Source organism: Lissotriton vulgaris, chromosome 1_2 (assembly GCF_964263255.1).
Source record: "Lissotriton vulgaris chromosome 1_2, aLisVul1.2, whole genome shotgun sequence".
NCBI classification, from domain to species: domain Eukaryota; kingdom Metazoa; phylum Chordata; class Amphibia; order Caudata; family Salamandridae; genus Lissotriton; species Lissotriton vulgaris.
The window spans coordinates 24,444,727-24,468,241 of record NC_141686.1 but is presented as its reverse complement, the minus strand read 5'-3'; positions in this window follow the sequence as shown (position 1 = coordinate 24,468,241).

Here is a 23,515-nt window from a genome sequence, read left to right as displayed (position 1 = left end):
CTGTGTTTTTTGTATGTATTGTGTAAATGTAAATATGTTTCATTCACAGTGATTGTTCAATTTATGTTGTGAAAAGTGTAATTTTATGTGAATTTTTGCAACTGAAATGGTATCGCTCTCTAGACATATATGAATGAATTCTGTGAAAAAAGAAAAAAATGAGTAGAAAATACTAAATGAAAAGTGTGTCCGCTTAGATCAATTGGGTAAGTGGTACCAGACTTTGTTGTTATAATCAATCTACCTGGCCAATATTTTTATTGCTTCACTTTCTAAAAGTGGCATTTTCAAACACACAATTTAGGAATCACCTTCTCTAAAAGATGTGTTTTTAAATTCGGAGCTCAGAGAGCCCACACTCCAAATTTCTAGCTGTTCCCAACTGAAAGTTACACTTGTAAAATGTTACACTGCAGCTCCAATGATATCCTATGGGAGAGCTACTCCTTACAATAGTGAAAAATGAACTTGGCGGTATTTCACTATCAGGACATGTAAAACACACCGGTACATGTCCTACCATTCACATAACCTGCACCTGCCCATGGGGGTACCTTGAGGTTACCTTAGGGGTGCCTTACATTTAGTAAACAGAAGGTTAAGGATGGCAAGCGAGTGCACCTGCCAGGATGAAATGGTAATTTTAAAACTGCGCTCACAGATAGTACAATGGTAGGTCTGAGATAAGTTTACAGGGCTACTCATGTGGGTGGCACAACCAGTGCTTCAGTCCCTCTAGTAGCATTTGATTTACACACCCTCGGCACACACAGTGCACTTTACTAGGGACTTACCAGGAAATCAAATGCGCCAATTGATGGATAACCAATCAGAATCACAGATTACTCAGGAAGCACTTGCACTTTAGCACTAACCAGTAGTAATAAAGTGCCCAGAGTACCTCAACCAGCTACAACGAAATCCAGCATAATATAAAAACTACAGGAGGTAGAGGCACAAAGACAGGGGAAACCACAACAAGGATGCCAGGTCCAACAAGGGTGGCACCATATGGGTCTACTAGAAATGACATTGCCCTAGTAGATAATGTCTGCCTATAAGGTGAGGTTTTCATCCCAGTACTATTATAGCTCTTGCAATTGTTGTTGAATTGTTTTAGCCAACCCTTAACTTGGATCCAAAACATCACGTCAATTGGAAACCATCATATATATGGAAAATTAATCCAAATCCATTGGAGCCAGAAACAGTCAGGTTTTGGACCTTGATATTGGTGTTGCCTGATTCTAAGTTGATTTCTTTGTGTGGTCACAATGCAACTTATGCAGAGCGTGGTAATACTTGGTGGTAATACTTCGGAAAGGTTGCAAGAGAGTGAAAACCCCAGAGGGGAATCCCTTCTAGAGGCATAGAAACAGATCAAGAGCTGATAAGAATTGGTATGCCAAACTACCTAGGACTAAGTAGAGAAGAATGAGGAATAAGGAGTCTTTTAGAAGAGACTTGCTGAAGACCATTGAATGTAAGGAAAATTCTGAGCCAAAAACAATGGGACAAAAATGTACAGCAAAGGGCGAAGAATTTGCCCAAAATTACTTTAGCTGTGTTGCGACTCACCATTCCTTGAATTTAGCTTTGTTCTATTATAAAGAAACAGGAAGTGTTATGACAGAACAAGAAACATCTTGGATCGGGACGCAGCCATAGAAATCTACTGTGCCCCCCATCTTGGTTTGGGAATTTCTGACTGGCTTGGTATTGATATAGCAGAAACCTAGCTCTGAAGCACTGTACATTATGTGAGGGTTAGGAGACAATCTACAAGATCGTGTACATCAAGTGAAGGTTGCACTAATATATTTCATACACTTCATATGTTTCTTTTAAGGCACAGTGAGATCACATGATGTTGAGTACAGCAATGAACCTGGGATTTGAACCTGGTTCTCCAGGGTACTGAGACAGCAGCTCTAGCCACTAGACAACATTATATCGTCCAGCTCCTTCTCTTTCCAGAGTTCTGTGGGAAAGAAAAGGTAACATGGAGCATTCCAAAAAGTCAATAAATGGTTTCCTGAAATAATTTGGTATTCTGGGAATTCTCAAGGCACAACATTCACTCATTCAGGACCAGAGTCAGTGTGCTAGGACTTCTACCATTCCAGATAAATTGATATTTTGTCACACTCGATCCCCATGCCTATTTTTAAATAGGCCCTACTCCATCTCCAAGAGAATATGTTACAGGGCAACAACAAGGGGAGAGGTTGGATCTTGCAATTCACAAAACCTACAAAAATTAGTGAAATAGTTTAGCGCTGCAAGGCCTGTCTGACCGATGACATTCAGCTGTATTTCCCAGTGTTTTTTTTTGGATGATGTCCACAGAAACTTCATGACCTAACACCCCCTCAAGGTCATGACGCAAAACCCCTAGCTGATTTTCTCCTATTAACTCCTCAAGTCTTCACCACTCCTGAGTAGATCTTGCTCAAAGAGATTTCTAATGAAGATATTCATCCATTAATTCAAGTGCATTGGTTTTATCCTGGATTTCAGCTGAATGTGCAAGTTTATAATAAAAAATATATTTTAGAATGTAAGTTTTTTCAGCTTCATCTAGGAAGAAAAGGCAAGCAGTACATCCCACGTGTGGACTTCAGAACAGTGGTGCAGGTTTTGGTAGTCGGAATTCAGTACCAGTAAAAGCCTCATGGTCTCCACCACTCCAGATGCTATTCTTGCTCTGTCCCCACACTGGCAACAAGTGTTCTCACTGTCTGTCATGTGACCCCATTATTTCGCATGCTCCACTGACTGTCTTTGTGGACACAAATCAATTTTAAACTTGCCTGTCTGACCAATAACATCATTCATTTTTGTTAGCGCTCATACTTGGTTTCCGAACTAACAATGTCCAGAAGATGTATTGGTTCTATGAGGAACTAGGCTGTACAAAATCCAAAGTTGTCAAAGTTCTGCTATGAGAAAATACTGACTCTATACCCGACCAGGGCTGATACCGCTTTTTTGGCATTCTATTTCCGATGACCGAGATCCACATTATACGTTCTCAGTCATTTCTGACCATGGTTGTAAGAAATCAGATTATTGGTTGAGTGGGTGGAAGCCCCACTCAGCCAACAACCAGAATCTTAATTGAGGTGAACCACAAAACTCACTAAATTAACCTGTCCTTAACCCTCTGGTAGACTGGCACAAAGCAGTCAGATTCAACGTTAAAGTATTTATGCAGTACACAAAAAGTAATAAAGTGAAAACACAACACAGGAAAAATCACAACCCATTTTAGAAACCTACAGTGAATTTTAATAAACATAATGATACCAGAATGACAAGAGTTTGATCAGTAGAGCCAGAGATATTCAATTTAAAGTTTTAGGTAGATAAAGTGCCTAAAAGCACAAAGTGTCACTTGCGATCACTTAGTTGTGTAGACTAAGGGAAAGTCACAAGTTTAGCCCAACCACAATGGAGCATGGGTCTAATATAGGGACCTGGTTAATCCTGCTGAAAAAGTTACATTCTCAAAGTCAGTCACAAAGAGCTCCGATTGCGGTCGAGGAGGCAGTAAATGAACAGGAAGAGTGTCACGGATGGTTGCCGCTGTATCAAGAAGAAAAGGTCACAGATGGTTGTTCCTGGAGCTTCGTTTTGTTGGCTACAGTGACTGTCGTTGCTGTAGGGCAAAGTGCAGATCTCATGTTACAGGTCGCTGTAGGTGGTCCCTGTAGCTCAAAGAGTCAGGTTTACCATAGCTATGCATTGGTCGTCGTCATGGGAGGCAGAGTCTTGGTGCGAACTGACCGGTTTGAGGTGGCAAAAGAGCCCAAAACTTCAGAATTTCAGATTTTGTTTTAGAGGAGTGCACTCTAATGCCAGTCATGGGTCCAGGTCCTGGGGAAACACCTCTTGGGGATCAGGGATTTACTGTAAAAGAGGCCAGCAGGGCTCAGGTTAGTCCAGTTGCACGCACAGGCAGGTCCAGTTGCAGCGAGTCATCTGTACATTGAGGCAGAAAGACCTTTGGAGTTTGTTGTATTCCTGCAGCTCAGATAGAAGGTCAGACAACTGGCCCTTGGAGTCGCTCAGGTAGCAAGGGACAAAGGGAGTAGATCCAATCTTCCTTTTCCGAAGGCAGGGTAGGCCTTAAGCTGCAGGGCAGTCCTTTAGAAAACAAGGCACGCTCAAGCAGCAAGGCAGTCCTCCACGTAACAATCCAGGTCCAGGAGTGTACTGATGAGTGGCTCTGGAGATCCAATATTTATACCTGGTGCCAGCCTTTGAAGTGTGGGGATTCCCTATACTACCCCCACATCTAGTTCTGGAAAGTTCTTCCCTTCCCCTTTCAAGGCTCCACGAAGTCTGTGGTGACAAAAGCCCAGTGCCAGGTTCCTTTGTGTATACTGGAGGCAAGCCCTTTGAAATGTAAGTGGGGCTGGTTACACTTCTCCCCCAGCCATTCTGGCAGCATGATCCATTCGTCCACATCTAATTCCCTTTGTGTCACTGCTTGGAAGAAATACACAAACTCCAGCAACATAGCCATTCACTGTAATGTGACCCAGGATACTGAAAGAAGACACAAACGGTTAGAACAAGAAAAGGCCAACTTTCGAAAAGTTGCCTTTTCAGAACTGTGACATTAAAGAGGACTTTAAATTTAAATTACAATTTATGAGTTGAAGCACAATCTCATCATTAGCTCTCAATCAAAAGTTATCACTCAATAACTCCATGTTAGTCAATGGGGAAGACTGGCATTACAACAGTGAAAAACAAAGTTCTTTCACGACTAGCACATTTAAAACTTCACCCCACATGCCCTACTTTTTAAATACAGTGCACCCCACACTATGAGCCTTTAGGGCCTACGTTAAGGGTGACTTATACATATTAAAAGGAAGGTTTAGGCCTGGCAAAAGGTTTCTTTTTGTCATGTTGAAATGGCAGTGTAAAACAGCACTAGAAACTGCAGTGGTAGGCCTGAAAAAATGTTTGAAAATGCTATTTTAGTGGGTATCAAAGTGAGTGTTGCAGCCCCACTGGTAGCATTTAATTTACAGGGCCTGGGTAAACGTGGTACCACTTTATTAGGGACTTGCAAGTAGATGATTAAATGTGCCAGTTAGGTGTAGTCCAATTTTGCCATGTTTTCAGGACAGAGCACAAGCAATTTAGACTGGTTAGCTGGTCTCGTCTGAAATATTAGGAATTTACTGTCTGAGTTGTGTGGAACATTTACAATTTATGCTGTAATTCCCCATTTCTGAGTGATCATGGGGAAATAAACTTCTAATTCTTCTTACATCCCAGTATCCTGTGTAGTACTGCTGTATTCCTGGATCCATGAATGACTAATTTTCACAGCATTGGTAATTCTGGTTGCGGAATACCTCATCGTTATTGCTGCATCCCTTGGGATTGGGACTTCAGTATTTAGGAAGAATGTGAAAGATGTTCTTTTTATCTATGTCAATGTATGTTGATACTTGAAATTGTTTATATTCTGTTTCTCTCTAATATACTTTTACCGACTGTATAGGTTATTATTCTGCAGCATTCTGATAGCTCTGACAAAGTCTGCACTTCATTCACATTTTAAATAACAGAATGAGAGATACACACAAGTGTTTAGCTCCCTTTTGGGTCTTTGGTTCTAACCTGATGACAACAGTTCTGTTCCTGAGAACCCAAAGGCTATGGCTAAAGTCCCCACATTCTGTGATAGCTGCAGAATGTGTAGAAAATGGGCCTGCCTTGATTTAGCCGCTTGCAAAGGCAACTAACAAAGTCACCAAAAAGCAGGTGTTCATTATAAAGGTCTTGGATTAGCAGCCATACCGTATCCCTTGTTGCTTATTTTCAACCTTAACGAATGATAACCGTGGGAGTGTTTATTTGCACAGCACACATTTGAAACCATCAGAATTTTGACAGATAAAAGAAATGACCTACTGGGGGATAATAACATATTATTTGCCCACGATCACACAAACTGGCTTTACTTGAAGTTCATGATTAGAAGCCATGTGTTTGACCCCACTGTTTGTAAGTAAGCATTAGAGCACATATCCTTTCTGGCCAATGTGTACAATCAAGCAGTATGAAGGCCAGAAATAGCAATATTGCAGTCAAAGATACATCACAACTATGTCATGTGTAGTTTTAAGGCACGCTATTACCCACAAGGGGTTGCTGGCAGAAGGAAGAAAGATGGGAATGAATCAATCCGAGTATATTGATGGCTATTCTACAAGTGGGAGGGAGTTTATGCGCATTTAATGGTGGAGACTCCTGTACGGGAAGAGGCGAGTTACCCAAAAAATTAATCTTAAGATATTATCCCTGTTATTAATAGAGCCTTACATTCAATGAACCCTGTAAAATTTCAACTTGTCTAAACCAGACCAAATAATGTAAATTCTGTGTACTGTGTATAGTTTTATGTGGTAAAAATCTGAAAATGTTCCTCCTAATTGATAACATAGCAGATCCATTTTTTAGGTTGAGGACCGTCGCACTGCATAGCAGTGGGCGGAGTCCGAAGATTTTATGATTTTTAGTTAGGGGGCTTGAACCCGCCCCTCTTGTCCATTGGCTGGCTTCCTAAACGGAGGCCAGCCATTGGAGGAGAGGGGCGTCACTCGGTTGAAGCCCCGTCCTTTTCGGATTCGCGGACGTGTTTTTTGCGTTCTTTCGCCCTGTGACGTCATCCGTCACTCGGAAAGCAAAAAACACACCCCCGATTCCGAAAATTTCGGACATTTGCGGCCGCCATTTTTTGTTGTTGTTGCCCGGAACAGCCTCGTTGCCACTAAGCATGGGCGAATTTTGCGAATCTCGCATTCGCGAATTTTGCGGATTTGCGAACTCGCAATCCGCAAAATCCGCAAATTCCCGCGAATTTGCAGATTTTTTTTTTTTTTTGTGTTCGCGCGTGTTTCTGCCAGTTCGCGAGGGTTTTTACAATTTCGCAATTTGCGAACTTACCTGTCGGGTCGCAAGTTTTGCGAACTTGTTGTTTCTACGTGTTCAGCCTGTTTGGGACACTCTTCTTCATCACTGCCACTCTCTGTCACCACTGCCACTCTCTGACTACTCATGCCACCCTCTGGCCCACCCATGCCACCCTCTGTTTCATCACCACACCCTCTGGTTGTCCAGTGTACATTATTTTCGGCAAAGCAAAACACACCTTCCCTGCCTCAAGTGACCTGAATTAATTTGGGGCTGATTAATGTGTCACAGAATATTTTTTTAGCTGGCACCTGCTTCCTTAGTGCTTCCTGATTAGTGATCTTTTGCACTTGCTAAGTGCTTTCATTGTTGCAAAATTAGTTACAACACCTGCCCTGCCCCAACTGACAATAATGAATTAGGGGCTGATTAATGGATTTTAACTTCCAGCCTGGCTCCTGCTTGTCTCCCTTAGCTGTAATTCAGGACCTTTGTGGCATATGTGTAACTATTCTGAGGTTCAGAGCAGGGTCACATAATAGTTGCAACTGGCAACTGAACTCTGGAGGGGCCCCTCAGGAAGCACTACAGGAAATGGCTACTAATGATGAGCCTGAACTTTTGAACCTGGTAAGTAGTTTCAGTTTTGCTAAGATCGTATTTCTGCAATTTAGCACTTACTCGCGGGGTGCGAAGTTGTACTGGCAAGCCGCGAACTCACGCGAACAGTGCGAGCAAGCCATAAAATCCGCTGCTCGCGTATTTGTGGATTTTGCGGGAGATTCGCGGATCTCGCGGATTGCGAATTTACCGAAAATCCGCAAAATCCGCGAGCAAAACGGATTTTCCGCCCATGCTTAGTTGCCACTCCAGGTAAGTTTTCTTCTGCCCCCGATTATCTCTGGAGCTGGCGCTTCACCGCCCTGAAGGTCCAGACATAATAACAAGTGATCGGCAAGGATGAGATTGGCGGTAGGCGCTGCAGTTTCATTGCAGCTCCTGCCTCTGCGGGTGGCCCGCAGTTCACCTCGGCATGGCTCCTCCTTTCATCCAGCTCAATGGACTGCGTGCGACTGGAGAGGCAGGCTCGAGCTCCTGTGAGGGGATATGGGGCGGGGACAGTCACCCCCTCTATAGGGATTCAAACGGGTATTCGTAATAGTTTAATGAACGGAATGGAACCTCTCCCAGGGACCTAGGAACCCTGATATCCGCTGCTGACTGACACCAGTTTCTCTTTCTATGCATCTAGTACCTTAACTACTAGTTGCTGGGGAGAGGCGTGCAGACTCTAGCAAGGTAATATGTTTTCCATAAATGATAACATTCGGCGCCACTCTCTGAAATAAGCCTTCTTCTTTCCACAAGATACAAAGTGAGTGCGTTCTTCCTCCCTTTTAGAGAGGTTGGGCTTGTGATGCTGCTGCATGGTTGTTTTTTTTGCTGTGTTACCCATAACACCCCGAAACCCTGGACAGCCCCTGTGAGGCTGCTGCAGCCCTTGCTGTAAAGAGAGGCTCATGTGCTATCCCTTGCCCCATTAATCGCCCTGGGGTTTACCATGTCAAACAGGCCAGCACTTTACCAGCACCGAACGGCACCCCCACGCCAATAACCGCAAAGCACAACATTCAGGGAGGAAGTTTTTATTCCCTCATTAAATTAAGCCGGCCGCTGGGCCTTTGACTGGCAGGAGCGGCCATTACGCCACCTCCCCCGCGGGCGCGTGTTTTACGGCAGCGGTGTAAATACTGCCAGCTTTATCGGCGTTTCATTGCCCATGACGAGCAGTCATCATTTCTGAAAATATGAAGTGTGCGAGTTAGTAGATTAACGTCTAAGGCTGCTGGATGCAAAATATGAAATATCGGAGAAAGCCAGGAAGCTTGAATGGAAACCAACAGCAACACTGTAAGCATTCCTCAGCAGAGATTTCAGTTGGGATGTTTTAGCGCTCTAGTGACGTGCGAAATGTTTAATATGCCCTGCTCCTGCGGTGCGAGGGTGCCCTGCTCAGCCGGGAGGTAGGGCGCCACCGCCGCTGATGTGAGAGGGCTCCTCTGCTGCTGAGGTGCGAGGGCTCCTGTTTTGGGTTCTACCGGGCAGTTTCCTCCTCTGAATGAAAGGCCGACCAGAGAGAGCAGCTCTGCCGGGGATGGGAGTATAGAGACGGAATGCATGCAGGGGGAGGAGGTGGAGGGAGGGAGGGCTTCACCTGAGGGCAAAACGGAGGCAGCAGCGTAAGGCGGGGACCTCTCCCCGCCACTCCCCCCAGTCTGCAACTCTTTCATTGTCTCCCCTACCCTGGACTCTGCCTCCCAGCACCTTCGGCGTTAAAGCAGCAGTGCCAGTTTGGTCTGTGTATCTTTAGAATACCTCCCGAGGCGCTCTCACACGCGCCAAGATAGCTCAGTGGGTTAATGCGCCATTAGCATAAGGCTTATAATTTATATTTACTTTGTTCATGACACAATACACAACACAGGTGGTGTCATTACGTGGTTGACAGCAATCACTGCAGTGGTATTTTTTTCAAATGTACATACCAGTACTCTGGTATCAATTAAAGCTCTTTATTTTGTAATTTTGGCATTTTCATCTATATTTATCCATACCCACTTCTTGCTCATTTTATTGGCATGTATCCTTGGGCAATTATTGTGGGTGAAAATATTGAACTGCAACAAGTACATTTCCACAATTATTTAACTGATATAAGTACACTTTGACTTTTATATCAGTAGGAGTTTATTGCACTGGTACTCATTTACAATAAAACTCTACAGTGTAAATATCAGCATGTTAGTGCCAGCATCGCTGGGACATCGCTTTCTTTTTAGGTCTTGCCTACAGGCAACTTTCAGCTGTTTGCTTAAGACGTCTTGTGGACCAGGCCAACAACTTCCAGATTGCGCTTAGAGCCCGTCCACTGCATACCATCGGTTTGCTGTATTGTCACTCTCATTTGCTTGCTTTTCATTCAGTCACTACCTACCTCTTCTAGTGTTTTTTCCTTCCTTGCAGCATAGCTTCTTTACCCCCCTTTTGAGGTCTAGGACCGTAGGCTGCACTTGCGCCTTGCTTCCCTGCCCCCTGGCTGAGCTTGCTCCCCTGCCCCCTGGCTGTGCTATCTCCCCTGCCCCCTGGCTGTACTTGCTTCCCTCCCCCTGGCTGTGCTTGCTTCCCTGCCCCTGGCTGTGCTTGCTTCCCTGCCCCCTGGCTGTGCTTGCTTCCCTGCCCTCTGGCTGTGCTTGCTTCCCTGCCCCCTGGCTATGCTTCCTCCCGTGCCCTCTGGCTGTGCTTGCTCCCCTGCACCCTAGCTGTGCTTGCTTTCCTGCACCCTCGCTGTGCTTGCTCCCCTGCCCCCTGGCTGTGCTTGCTTCCCTGCCCCCCAGCTGTGCTTGCTACCCTGCACCCTCGCTGTGCTTGCTTCCCTGCCCCCTCTCTGTGCTTGCTTCCCTGCCCCCTCGCTGTGCTTGCTTCCCTGCCCCCTCGCTGTGCTTGCTCTCCTGTGTGTGTATGTGGCTCTGGGTGTGTATGTGGCTCTAGGTGTGTGTGTGGCTCTGGGTGTGTGTGTGGCTCTGGGTGTGTGTGTGGCTCTGGGTGTGTGTCGCTGGCTCTGGGTGTGTGGTTGGCTCTGTGTGTGTGTGTGGCTCTGTGTGTGTGTGTGGCTCTGTGTGTGTGTGTGGCTCTGTGTGTGTGTGGCTCTGTGTGTGGGGGGGCTCTGTGTGTGTGTGGCGGGCTCTGTGTGTGTGTGGCGGGCTTTGTGTGTGTGTGAGTGGGGCTCTGTGTGTGTGTGTGGGGCTCTGTGAGTGTGTGTGGGGCTCTGTGTATGTGTGTGTGGGGCTCTGTGTGTGTGTGTGGGGCTCTGTGTGTATGTGTGGGGGTCTGTGTGTCGGGCTCTGTGTGTGGGGCTCTGTGTATGTGTGTGTGGGGCTCTGCGTGTGTGTGTGTGTGTGCGGCTGTGTGTGTGTGTGTGTGTGCATGGGTGTGTGTGTGTGTGGGACTCTGTGTGTGTGGCTCTGTGTGTGTGGGGGGGGCTCTGTGTGGGTGGCTCTGTATGTGTGTGTGGGTGGCTTTGTGTGTGTGGCTCTGTGTGGGTGTAAATGCAATAGGTCATGCATTTGCGAGCGATTAAGCTATTGGCATTGTAAATAACGATGCCATTTATTTAACGATTAAGCTATTGGCAATGTAAATGACAATGCCATTTATTTATGATTTTAAAAAAAAGAAAGCAATGAGCAATGCCAATAGCTCTACCTTTAATAATGCCGAGATCATTGCATTGTAAATGCTTGTTATTGGGAGTGTAAAGGGGAGTCCGGACGAGGGCTGATCGCTGAAAACCCGGGGGCCCGACAATCACAAAAAGAAGTAACAGGGTTCAGTCATGGAGGGGTTAATAGCTTCCTCGCGCCTTCTCCACTGCAGGATGATCAAGACGAGGACAGCCAATCCCTGCTGAGAGAGGCGGAGAAGAGAAGCCTCTCGCCGGAAGACGAGGCGAACGCGGTAGGTGAAGCCGAAGGAGCTGAAGACACCGGAGGAGCCGAAGACGCCGAGGGAGCCAAGCAGGAAGACGTCGGACTGGGGAGGATTCCTGCAGAGCCAGGGGAAGGAACACCACCTACTGAAGATCCAGTCAACACAGCCCTGGAGGAAGAATCCGAGACGTGGAGCGAAGACTGGTGGACGCCCCCAGGCGACGCGAGCTTGCCGCTATAACTCAGGGAGAGTTACAGCCTCGACTGTGAGTACACTGTGACCTGGGGACATTGGGAATGGAAGGAAAGGAGGGGGAGGCATGACGCAGGACGTGCCTTGAGTTCAGGGCGGCGGTTGGGCACAAAACGATCCCGAACATGGCCGCACCGATTGCCGGTGGAAACAGTCCCACGTACAAGGTTGTTGCTCTGGAGGAAACAGCCTATTGCTTAAGCCGATTCGGCTGATCAGATTTCTTTCGTTTGAGCCTATGGGTGGAGGGAGGGGCCTTGGTTGAAGTTAAGAAAAGGGGTATTTAGTTGGGGCTTTACTACCCGTTGCACCAATTCCTTACGGTTTCCCTGGCACATCCTTTCCTCACTTGTCTCTCCGTTGTGACCCTTGTACAGCACGTTTGTCACAAGGATAGGTGAAGGGTAACATAGAGACCCACAAGTGTACTTACCGCCATTTGTTTCTCTTTTCTGGAGTATCCTGGGAAGTCATCACCTGCCCGAAGAACCCTACAACCTGGAAGCAAAGGCTACCCTATCCATACTGCACCTCCCACCGACCTTCACCACGCCCTATTCGAATCTTGAGACTTATATTGGACAATAACCACCTTCCAACAACTATAGAAACGCACTACTACCCTCAATAATTTTCTTGTCCCAGACTTCAATAAATTTATCACCATTCTCCGGCTTTCTAGCATTCATTTCCGACCTCCCTCCGACAAGGAGCCCGTAGGGAGCTGATCTCCCTGGATATTGCAGTTTTCATTCAATAGCAAACTGATTGACACATTCTCATTAGTGCTAGGCAAAACCCTATGCAATCCAGTAGTCCTGTGTATGACCTATTTAAGGTGCCTACTGGTACATTTGTGTATTGTAATGCAGACATGGAATTTCTATTATACAAGCTTTTCTAGTTATTGACTAGAACTGTAATTGCCATCAATGTACATTGAGAATGTGTTCGTACTTAAGCCCTGTCTTGTGGAAGGGCGTATCAAAGATGTGCACTGTGCTTAGTGAAAATGTATCTCTGTATGCATGGAAGTATTTATAAGTCAACCTTAGCCAGCAAGCGATTGACCTATGTACAAACTTGCAGACTTAGAGAATGATTCAAGACTGTGCAAAACTGTGTGGGTTGGCACGGTCAAATGAAAGAGTGGGATTATCTTCATAAATAAAGCACAGAGGCAGAAGTCGGAGATTCTTTCCAGCAGTAGGCACCAAGGTCCATGGATGTAAAAGGCCCACTGCACCACAGTGATGGCTGACTTTTACTACTCAGACGGAAGGTATGGTGGCTTGCATCCCTGCTCGCATCAGGGCAATGGCACACGTTGTTTGCACTGGTTGGAGTTTGAGCAGTTTGCTATGCATGTGTAGTTGGTTCCAGTGGGATTGATTTTGGCTGTGAGTAGTACCCCAAGATGTTCCCACTTACTGCACCTAGATAGCCAAACATCCTTTCCACATCATGCTCTGGAGTGTCACAGAGTGGGACATCATAGAGCTGGAAATGGAGAGAGAAACTGGCAGATTTACAATTTTTCACGCAAAGCGATGCAGTGCAGCAATAACACTTTGAGGCTACATTGCATAAGGAAGAACACAGCTCACAGCCACATCAGCTGAGACTGGCCTTCTGCTGCAGGCAACCCCGCTGGTGCCCTCATGAGACTGCCTTGAGCCACCCCAGCCGTACACCATGGGGCATCAGTGAATGTGCACTGTTTAACATATATTCCCACTGGAGGCATTCTCTTCCAGTACAAAGTCTTATGCCTATACACAATTCTAAAATATTTCACACACTGAATGTGTGCTGTGCACTTCACCAACACACATTACTTTTGTTTGTGAGAAATGAAAAATGTTCCCTCTTGTTAATGCCTTCTTCAAGGATGCATTGTTTTTCTTGAGCAAAGACCAGTCTGGCTGTCTTAGTAGAATGGGCTTCATAATATTAATAATAATAATAATAATAATAATCTTTATTTGGATATAAAATAACATCCTTAAAAGACGCGCCAACAGCAATACACATTGTAAAAGCAAAGCTAACATCAAAAGATCAACTTTAAATAGATACAGAATTCCCACATTGCGTTGTGTATCTCCCTGTTAAACAGTCTAGATAGCGTTAAAAATGACTTAAAAAAAATACGGAGGTTGTTATACCAGTGATTTACAGTATTGAACTTATAGGCCAACCCACCGTTAATAAATAAGTACAAATGTTAAAAAAATACATTAAAAAAAGGATCAGATAAATTAGCAACAGCAGATCAATAGCAGCAAGTCGTAATAGTACAGTTGTCAAGTTAAAAATGATACGATTTGATTTAGACTGATCCCAGCACCAGGGGAGCATGCAAAAAATTGCGATATGCAAGGCGTATAAACGATGTGAGGCCGATGTTTAAGGCTGTGTTTTCTGGGCATAAGGCCGCAATGATTGCCTGTCTGCAGGACCGAATTCCCAACCTATTCCACTCCGCTTTCAGTTTGCGTTGCGCTGTGAAATGAGTGCTGGGCAAAGACAAACCACATGCTCCAAAGTTTCAGCCGTCCTGCTGCACCCTCTGCACCATGTTACATCTGACGTGCGACGCCAGCCTGGCAGGTCTTTTAAAAATTGCCAGTCACCGAGTCTGATGGCCATAAAACTGAGTTTTAGATGCAAGGAGTAGGTGCAGGACAGGTAGGTTGCGGGAGCAAAACGCTCGTACGAGTTCATAATGGCCCAGGCATGTCTACGTTTGGCAAGGTGGTTTTTATCCATAATGGGGGAACTAATTTGGACGCTTGTCTTAATGGTGGATGGGCTTCATGTCAAAACCTGCGGGTGAGTGTGCTAACCCTCCCCTCTCCCCCCCTTGATGCCTAGCGACGCTTGACTTACGTCAGTTTGCGTGGTGCAAAATCCCAGTAAATGAAATCTATGTCCCAGCTTCAGTCCTGTAATGATGCCAGGTCAGGTGCGAGAGGAAGTAAAGCCATTGCAGTTTTAGGGGTCGGGGATAGGGCGCACTTTTAGGATTGTCAGAGACCATGCCAGATTTATGAGCAGCAGCAAGAAAGATGTTTTTTTTCTGGTGGCTTCGGAGCTTCCTGCAGGGACAGGGTCGATGGCTGCTAAGCAGCGCCAGAACCCTGCTGTTGAATTAGCAGTCTCAAAGCTTTTTTTTTTTTTTTTTTAAACTACTAACACATCTACCTGAAAAATTAAAAATATACAGATTTGTGAGTCATGAGGCTACATACTGGCAAAATCCCCTAATTTCTCTGCAAAATTCGAAACAACCTAACTGTTCATGAAATATTTCTTTGAGGCCCAAAGTAAGCGCTGACGTCAAAGCAGATAGGTTCTCTGATTCATGTTTCTTGTCATACACTCTTTCCCAAGCCGCACCCCGGTTAATATGCATTAAATAAACTCATAAACTGTGAGAGGAAACTATCGCTAAGCTACATTTGGCAAGGCACACGGTACTAAGATGATGAAATATTGGTAGTGACGCAGACAACTGGATGTGCCTTTATTCCCAAAAAAGTATCGCCAGTGCAGTGACAATGTTAGAAGTAAGCAGAACTGTGTTTCTTGGACGTTGCTAAGGTTGTCATTATTCTGGGTACATTTATGTAGTAAAGACGCCATTTTGTAGGGCTTGTCGGTGGATAAAATATCTCACGTGAGCACAGCAGCCTTTATCGTTCCCAAGTTAGAATGTCGCTGTCTAGAGAGTTCTCTGCTGCAGCAGATGATTGCATAATTCCATGCAGGGTATCTGTGTATGAAGAGGGACATCTAGTGGCGAATTGAGAAATAGCTTTACTTTTGGCTGTTTTGAAAGTTTCAGGTCGTTAAAACTCAAATATTTCGTTATTGGGAAGGGTGCTAAAACAAATGAGGGTAGGGTGACCAAGTGGCATGGGTGCAAATTCAGGACGGTGAGTGTAAAAATTCAGGACACAGGGTCCAGTTTCAGGACAACAATTCAAGACAGAAGGCCAAAATTCAGGACAAAAATTCACGATAGAAGGTCAAAATTCAGGACAAAAATTGGCAACAAAAGGTACGTTTTATAGCATCATCAGAGGAGGTCGTGCAATAGTATACAAGTAAATAGGCATTCAACATAAGTACAAGTCCAAATAAGTTTATATTAGATTGAGACACCTTGCACTTCACGTTTTTCGGTATGCGCGCAGCTTTGAGCAACTGTCTAGGTCTTTTTGTGGTATTACATTTGATTTAAGAATGTTGAAGCTCTAGGTAATGGCAAAGCTAGCACTTTTTAGGCAACGGCGGTTATAAAAAAGAAAACAAATGATAAAAGCACCCTCCTTAATATTTAGCAATGAAACTTTTACAAACATCATCTTACAACCGCCCTTGCACCATTCCCCCAAGGAATTCTACCTACAGGACTCCAGTAAATCAAGACCTTTTGTTTGTTCTCTTTCATCCTAATTGCGGAGGTAACCGCGCTGCTATATTACCTTGATCTTGAAGCTATTTTGGCCAGTGGGATTTGGTGAAACTTTCTGTGACAGGACAACTTGGGCAAAGATTAATGCAAGAAGCGAATGTTGGTATTAGTTTTACATGCAATTGTGAAATAGCACGCAAACTATAAATGGATATGCAGCTCATGGGGCAGACAAATATATTGGATCATTAGGTAGAGAAATGGCACTTGATAGTGAAACATTTTTTGCATTACCTTTTAGTTGCAGAACTAAATATGTAAAGTAAGCAGACATTCTGTAAACAGATAGCATCTCAGATGTTTCAATATAGTGCATGTGTCCTAATCTGTTATGCTTGTGACTTGCTTTCAAAACAGTGGAGAATTTTTTTTGCATGCCTTAATATAAAACATCTGCATGCCTTCTTACATTCACGTTCATAACATATCACTTCATTGCCTCATTTAAAGTAGATGAAGAGGTAATGGGTAACCCAATTGACCCTTGTAGGTATGGGCAATGAACAATTCAAAGTAGGGAAAAGCTACAAGGGATTTAGTTTGTTTACTGAGTTGAATTAATTTGGTGGCATCAGTCAATAGAGTTAGTTCTCAAGAATCTAACTAAAATGTAACCATAGGGTAACAATAAAGTTATTTTCAATAAGGAAAACATTCAATGTCAAAAGCACAAAGATAAAAGAAGCACACGGAAAAATAATTATATCTGAAAAGGTATTTATATTGAATTAATCAGAAAATTATTTGACGGGAATCAAAAACAAATAAATGTGAGCAAAGCAAGTTATAGACAGATGTATGCGTAAATAAACTGATCAGTACATAACAATTCATCAACTCCTTTCTTTGGTACAGTGTAGCCGAGTCCATTCATGAACAAAGGTCTACTCTTGAAGCGATGTTTAGCTTTGGAGATGATGATTTGGTCGACGTTTCGGTCTTGAATGCCATTGTCTATAAGACCGTCATCAGGACTAATATTTATGCACAATGGTTGCCCCCTAAGTAAAAACAATATATTGAAATTACTTAAATGCCAAAAAAGAAGATTCTATGTCGGCAAACAATAACCCTAACAATTTAAACAGAAAACCGTGTGCTTCACATCAAAATGATGTGATTTAAAATTATGACATTTACAAAGGTTTAGTCAAATTTGTGCATTGATTAAGATAAGTATTCTTGTTAACTAACAGAATACATTTAAGTAAAAATGGTTGCTTTCTTAAGGATTTTCATGGTCACTGCATTTAATACTGAAAAAATAATGTGAGGAGGGTCAGAAGGGCATATTTAACGACCAGGGCAACTCAGGCCCCTATTATAACTAGCAAAACAAAAAGGAGTAGCCTGGTCCACAATACTGTTTGTGTGCCGTATCGAATCCGGAACCATGAGTCCATCAATAACACTGATGTGATAGTACTGGGCTAGAAAAAATTCTCATCAGCCCACCCATCTGGTGGAGTATCGTCACGTGGGAGATGTATCATAAATCCAGATCTCAATCAATGCACCTAATAATGATGCGGAGATGGATTTTGAAGATATATTCTTAGACCACAGTGCTTCAGAGGTAATGCTAATGGAGTGCAGTGCTGGTGAGAAATTGTGTGAAAGAAAAGTGAAGGTAAAATTGACTCATAGGACCAAAAATGAACACGCATACGCAGCCGATATAGCATCTCTGCTATACGCATGGCGATCCCAACAGCGCATGCGCGCCATAGCGACAGCGTCTTTTCTTACGATTCAGCGCAAACGTCCATACATTTATCTTTACCAGCTGTAATTGATTTTCCAATCAGTATAGGTATAAAAGGACATGCGCGTCCACCAGCCAGTTACCTCCACTCCCTCTCGGACGCTGGTGTAGAGGTACCGACGGACAGGTAGGGGATCACATTGCGCTGCTATACATTATGACCCCAGCAGTTTCTAACTATTCTTCAACTGCACCATTTCCATTGGTACTCTTTACCTGCCATCAAACTGCCATGCATGTAAGCCAATCCTGTATCCAGCTCACTCAGTCTTGGCTATCCCCATGTATTTCTCTGCATAGTCATAGCCAGCTGTTCAATGAGGTTGAATCTCTTCCTTAGACAACCAGTTTTTGTTAGTAGTTCATTGGAAATGTGTGATTATATGTATCCTTGCACCTCTGATATTGCTCTGAGGTTCTTTTTCCATTTCCACTCTAACAGAGCGGGGCCTCCTTCTTCCCGAGTGGGTGCCGGGTGAAGTGAGGCATACTCCCACAGAATGCTGGGTGAGTTACATGTTTAAGTTTTTACTGTTTGTCATTTAGACATGTAAATACCAGGAGAACCTTAGGTCTTCTGTGTGGCGGAGAGACTTTCTCTTCCGCACTGTTTGTGTGCTTAGTGTTTGTTTCTTGTTTCCTTGATACCATCATACACGTGTTTTTGATCACTGTTGTACACTCTTCTTTCTCTTAGGAGAGACCGCATGATTGGATTGCCACCAGAGAACATCTGGGCTCAGAGCATCTGGTAGGATCAATCCGTTATAAAAGTACACAGTCACTACTTTGAATTTGCTCACTTCAATTTGCAGTTGCTATTTTCACCTGGTCCTGAAGAAAGCTTGGACCCATTGTCCATCTAGCTGAAACATGTCGACCTTGATATACCATGCCACTATATAGTTATTATTTAAAACTATCTGGCCTTGTTTTTAAGCTTGACCCTAGGACCATATCTATTAAACTCATTTTTGGTCCTATGAGTCAATTTTACCTTCACTTTTCTTTCACACAATTTCTCACCAGCACTGCACTCCATTAGCATTACCTGTGAAGCACTGTGGTCTAAGAATATATCTTCAAAATCCATCTCCGCATTATTATTAGGTGCATTGATTGAGATCTGGATTTATGATACATCTCCCACGTGACGATACTCCACCAGATGGGTGGGCTGATGGGAATTTTTTCTAGCCCAGTACTATCACATCAGTGTTATTGATGGACTCATGGTTCCGGATTCGATACGGCACACAAACAGTATTGTGGACCAGGCTACTCCTTTCTGTTTTGCACTGCATTTAATATACAGGTGGAGAAGTGTGGCTCAATGATTAGAGCGGCAGACCCTAATGCAGAGGTCTAGCCCGGGACCAGGGTTCAATTCCCCGCCTCGGCTAGTCTTGGGCTAAAAAATTCCATGGACCTGATAATTCTCGCCTCGGTGACTATTCCAATCATGGAGTCCCACTCTGCAACTCTGGGCAATAGCTTACTTAATCTCCACAACGGCCCCCACAATGCTAAGGATGCCTAGCCTCCACCTTGGGGGTGCCCAGGAGTGGACGCCTCACAGGGAAAGCCAGGATGGGTTCCACAGCGGTATTCGTACAAGCGCCTTGAGACCCTTGTGGGTGAGTAGTGCGCTATACAAGTATTAATTTACAATTTACAGATATAAATACAGAGCATTATTAATCACAAGAAGGTCTGTATGGCACCAGAACCACTCCCATCAGTTTTGATATCACCGATGTTCACTACACCATGAGTGCGCAGAAAGAAAGAAATATGCTTACTTCTCAGTGAGGCCAAGAATAATCGGGCCAAAGGAAAAATAAGGAGACTTTGATACCGCAGATATGTTTGCTGAAATAGGAGAGAGGGAAAACATGGGGCAAATGAGCCTATCTTTATTATCATTTATTCGTCAATATCTAGATGGTTGTAAATCTAGAGCCACTCCTCCTACCTGATATGGGTATCTTCTATCAGAGCGTCTGGAATGTAAATGGTTGGTCCACTAAATGAAACCCCAAGTTCACCAATTGGTTGCTTCTAGAAGAGGAGAGGTTAAGACAAGGCAGTATTATACCCCTTGAAATAAATGTAGGCTGAGAAAAGTAACAAAGGTTCCTAAACTCAAAAGTCTGAGTGTATATAAACACTTGAATAAAAAGGACTGTGTGGTCAGTCTGAGGACAGAAATAAGATGAAATAAAAAGCCGCGAGGCGATGATAGTGATAGATGGTCTTTGCCCCTCGACTGAATGGCTAGAAGACCAAACAAGGATAATTGAGTGCGAATGCACTAAAGTCTCTAGCTTGGTAAATTCTCTGACAGGGTGTCTAATCCATATAGATTATATCGTGACATCCATGAAGCTCATTGTTTTAAAACCGTAAGGATGAAATTAGCGATAGAAAAATGGCCAGTTCTATTATTCAGTCACGAAATTCACGCTAGTGCTTAACAAAGCAATGGTTAAATCAGAGCATCTAAAAACTTATCAGTGCTAGACTACGGAGCGAAATATGTGGTAAATATAAATTAATTACATTTTATTAAGAGAGGGCAAAAGTACCTCTCGGTGATTAGCCGAAGAAACTATCACAGGAATTTAACAAACGAGAGGACAGCGCCAAAGCGCATCGCCGTACTTACATCAGTCAATATCTGCAGACAGCGCTTCGGGAAGATAAATCGTTAGCGTCAGCATAAGCCGGAACATGGTATGGTAAAGTGGCTCCTGTTTTAAATACCATGACCCGGAAGTGAAAATACACTTACAGCATGCTGTATGCAGACCGTTTGTTAAATGGAGACTACGCAAATGCGTCAGCCATTTTGAAGTGGCTAGAGGGTGTTAAACAAACGGTGAAGTGAACATTGGTGCCATATGATTTTGACAAGCCCCAAGCTTATATAGATGAGGCAACATACAGTATAAGTATTAAAAGTGTTTCAGACATCGTCCCACAATTCTTCGTATGCAACGTAATATATGATGTTGTGCGCAATACCGAAGTTCTTGAATTGCATTAATTACGAAGTTGTAGACGTGCACTATTGTACATAAAAGACAGCTTACTTCACAGTATAGAGCGGCAAAACACTACGTGAAGCGTCCGTTCACAATAAAAACATTTCCATATTAACATCTGATAATGAACACATTAACAGACAAAAGTGTCTCTTTAAAAAAGTGATAATAAAGAAGTTGTAAACAATCTGAGACACAAGGCACACATTGCACTATTACACGCAGATAAAAAACATCAATTGGTGGAAAATTAATAGAAAATTAATAAAGCAACAGTTAATGTATTAGCATCATGAACAGGTCAATTGATCAAAGAAAAAACACTATGATCGAATGTATGAGGTTACTGTATGACAAATAATCACTATAGAATAAGACCTGATAAACATTAGCTAATTTAGTAATGGTCAGAACAGCATTTCTTTCTGCACTGACGATTACTAGATTTTCTAGATGTGCAGGGGACAACCATTGTGCATAAATATTAGTCCTGATGATAGTCTTATAGACAACAGCACTCAAGACCGAAACGTCGACCAAATCATCATCTCCAAAGATAAACATTGCTTCAAGAGTAGACCTTTGTTCATGAATGGACTCGGCTACACTGTACCAAAGAAAGGAGTTGATGAATTGTTATGTACTGATCTGTTGACTTACGCATACATCTGTTCATAACCTGCTTTGCTCACATTTATTTGTTTTTGATTCCCCGTGAAATAATTTTCTGATTAATTCAATATAAATACCTTTTCAGATATAATTATTTTTCCGTGTGCTTCTTTTATCTTTGTGCTTTTGACATTGAATGTTTTCCTTATTGAAAATAACTGTACTGTTACCCTATGGTTACATTTTAGTTAGATTCTTGAGAACTAACTCTATTGACTGATGCCACCAAATTAATTCAACTCATTTAATGTAGGACATCCAGACCAAGAAACTCAAGATAGCCACAAGAAGCAAGTCAGAGTGATCAATGAAGGGAGGGGGCGTGGGGGGTCATGGGCAGTGAGCCAATATAATATAGCAAACATTTCGAGATAAGCCTCTGCATGTGCAGTTACAGCTGAAAGAAGAAATCTTTCACTTCATTCAGCGTAAAATGAACTCTAGCAATTAACACCCATTTCGCATTCAAGCAGCCTTTACATGCGCAGATAAACTATTTGCCTACATTTCCATTTCTTTGAAGCAGCCCCGCTCCACCTCCCTTTGAATCACCTCACAGGAGACCCCCCTCTCTTCTGCTGAGCCATCTCAACTCCTAAATACGTGTCCTTTAGCACCAAGGCTAAAATTACGGACAAATGCCGAACGTGGAAACATCCTTCACGGACAACGGACATTATGGTCAATTCACGGACAATCCGTGAAAATGACGGACGGTTGGTCACCCTAGGGGGGCTGGCCCGTAGATTGTGACCAAGGCCCCACAAGCCTCTCTTATTTCATTGAGCATGGACTGAATGGGAGGCCTTGAAGGAATGGATGCCCCCTCTGCTGCAGAGTCTGCTAGGGCCTGTGTTATGCCTCTGAGTATATGTTTAGCCATGTTAACATTTTAAAAGTGGAAAGTGGGAGAAAAGCAAAATGGGGAAATGTATTTCCCACATTGACATATATTGTAGCAGAAGCAATATGAGGTGGAAGATAGTTCAAATAAAGCCAATTTTCTTTAAAAAAAATCTGGTGTCCCCTGAATTGGGTATTTTGGCATGTATACCTCTTCTGACACATACAGAATTTGAGACTGCCAAAACATCTCAGTTCTCTATTAGCTACTTGTGAAGTGACATACTGAATGTGCTTGTATTCTCTTATAGGTATCTGTCTGAGTCTGGCAGTAGGTGTCAGGTTCTAGCCACACTGCTTCATCTTCAGCTGCTTCCAGCCAGGGTAATACTCAGACAAAAGGAACTACTGATTACCCTTTTAGTGAGGCATTTGTGATAGCTTTTGCTGGAAAGGAAAGTAAGATGCCTCGCTCACCCTCTGAAGGCTGATACTCTGCACAGGGAGGCACACTGGATGTGCCGGCTCAGCTGCATGTATCCTGGTCTTGGACCACAGAACTGGTAGACATACTGGGCAATGCGCCTGGCTAATCCGGATGCAAGGTCTGCCTCTAGAATAGCTGCCAGATTAGTAATCCAGCCTACAGTGGGTTACACCAGCCTACAGTAATTCCCATCCTATTTCAGCCCTGCTGTCTGCAGTTTACAATACACACCAACACAATGTAAAGTTTTCCCTGCCATTGATTTATAAATAAATAGCTATTCCAGGCCTACTGCTCTGACTTACTGTATTTATGTATGCATGCATGTGTGTTTCTATTCAGTATTTGTATAGTGCAGACATAGCCAAAAAGCAGCAGAGCACGGTACAGGTCTAAAGGCAAATATTGTATGCTCCAACATATTGCAATCTTCAGCCACATAAGCAAGTATGTTCGAGGTAGCATGCTAGTAAGGAGACTCAGGAGGAAAGCAGGTACAAGCAAAGCAGTTTATTTAGCTAATTCAGGAAGAAGAC